Source organism: Chrysochloris asiatica, unplaced genomic scaffold, assembly GCF_000296735.1.
Source record: "Chrysochloris asiatica unplaced genomic scaffold, ChrAsi1.0 scaffold00136, whole genome shotgun sequence".
Classification (NCBI taxonomy): Eukaryota; Metazoa; Chordata; class Mammalia; order Afrosoricida; family Chrysochloridae; genus Chrysochloris; species Chrysochloris asiatica.
Window position 1 is genome coordinate 8782543 of NW_006408654.1, and position 2372 is coordinate 8784914.

At 37.5% G+C, this 2372-nt stretch overlaps 1 pseudogene; it reads right to left on the bottom strand.

Annotated features, from left to right (window-relative positions):
* Positions 1 to 813: 813 nt before the first annotated feature.
* On the bottom strand, positions 814 to 1954 carry LOC102812948 (annotated as a pseudogene).
* Between the last annotated feature and the right edge of the window lie 418 nt (positions 1955 to 2372).

The window sequence follows — 2372 nt, forward strand, 5'->3', positions numbered from 1 at the left end:
AGAATATTCATGTACAAATTTTAATGTAGAGCTATGTATTCGGTTCTCATATGACTCAGCAAGAAGTAGAATTGCTGAGTCACATGGCAACTACATGTATAACATTTTGAGTAAATGTCAACCAACCTTCTAAAGTGGCTGCACCATATTCCATTCAAAAAAGACTATATTCAACATGGTCAGACTTAGTGTTTTGTGAAATATTATTGCTTGCAGAGGAAGAAAATTTAACCTTCAGTTACATCAGCAGTGAAACAAAACCTCTTGACATCAAGTCAATTCTGACTCAAAGCAACTTAAGAGGATAGAGTCAAACTGCCCCAAGGGTTTCCAAAGCTGTAAATCTTTATGAGAGCAGACTGTCACATCCTTCTCTTGTGGAGTGACTGGTGAGTTCTATGTACCAGCCTTTCAGTTAGCAGCCTAACGCTTAACAAAAGCACCTCCGAAACAAAGCTAAAGATACATACACCTTATACGCAATAGTTTGCTTTTGAGTACACAGAAAATATTGCACTGGGCATAAAGAACAATACACAAAGATGCCTACTGTATCATTATTTTGATTTTTTTTTTCTCCCAGTGATTCTATTTTATTCCCATGGTCTGAAATTTCTTTCGCACTCAAGAAAGCAGATTTATTTCTAAGTATTCTTTTGGTTTTAACAAAGTTTTTTCTTTGACAAAAATTGTCCCAGGAGAACAAAACAGATGCTTTTCCAAATTAGAGCACAAATCCTCTCTGAAATGTCAGTGTGTGATAATTAGGGGGACAGTAGCATTCTTTTAGTTTGGATTTTATAAAAGCTAGTGTTAAGTTGGTGGTTTGGGTCATTTTGCAGATGGTCCATCTGAGTTAATTCTGTTATCAGTGTTATTTTCATCTTCTGTATCATCTTAAGCATCATTTAAGACTCCTTCGCCTCTAGCTGCCAGATTGTGAGCTTCCCATTGTATAAGGGGGCTGAGAAGCTCAGCCACCCTCTCCCTCATCTGGGCCACTCCCAATAATAGGCCCTGGAGAGGGTGCCTCACAGGACACCCATAGCTACTGCCACTGCCCGTCCCACCCAACACACTCTTTCTATTTTGGTCTTTAGGTAGGAAAATAGTTCAGTGTTGGGCTACTAGCAGAAAGTTTAGCAGCTTGAACCCACCTCAGAAGACAGTCCTGAAAATTTACAAGAAGAATTTGAAAGCTTGTGGGAAAGTTCCATTATCTTTTAATTCCATTCTTCCTGAACTTCAAAAACTGAACATATTATCCTAACAAGAAAAGTGGCAACAGTAGAGACAGTGGCAGAGGCAATGGAATAGAAAAAGAGCAGCCCATGGACTGAGAAAGGCTGTGTGCCTGCAAGCAGGAGGGTAGCTTGCAAAGTGTGCCCTTTAGATATTTAAATGAATGTGTATCCTCTGTTTTGCATGTGGACATCAAAAAAAAAAAAAAAGGGGGGGGGGATTGTAATCATTGCAAGGAAACAAAATATGATTTATTGAATACAAAACTAACTGATAATCTGCCCTGTAAACTTTTACTCAATTCACAATAAATACTTGAGAAATATATTCTATTAAGTCTGACTTAAATATATTTGAAGATACTGAAATGTTTCTTTAATTAAAAAAAATTAAAGACTGAAAAATTGAATCTTTCATTGCCCTGGAGTAAATAACAGCTAGTAATATAAAATTAACATTTTTGTTTGTGATTCAAAACTGTTTTTATTATTCATAGTATACTCATATACATATATTTATAAAACCATCATGAGGATGATTATAGATTTATTTAGAAAAATCTGTTGACTTGATTTCCATGACCCATATACACAGATAGCCATTCATCAAGTCAATTTTAATTCATGGTGTTCATGCATGTCAGTATAGAATTACATTCCATAGGTTTGTCAATGGCTATAGTATTAAAGAAGTAGATCACCATGCTGCTCATTTTGTTTTTGCTGTTAGGTGGTTTCTAACCAATAACTGCATTAGTAACTTAGCACAGACCATTTGCACCACCCAGTGACTGAACTAATTACAAACATTTTTCATAGACTTCTATGTTTCCAAGGACTTGAAAACCTAATCATCATTCAAACACATGTTATGAAGCAGCACACCAGTCAGGCCTGGTAGAGCAGATCCATTGGGAAAACCTACATGCAGTGACAATTATGAGTCTCCTGTTGTTGGTAAGTGCCGTCGAGTGGATTCTGGCCCATAGTGACACTGTATAGGGTTTCCGAGGAGCAGCTGGTGAGCTTGAACCACTGACCTTGCCTTTCAAATGGCTTTGCAGTCTGGAACATTAACCCACAGTGCCACACTAGGACTCCTATGGGTCTCCTGTTGTTGGTGGTGTTAGG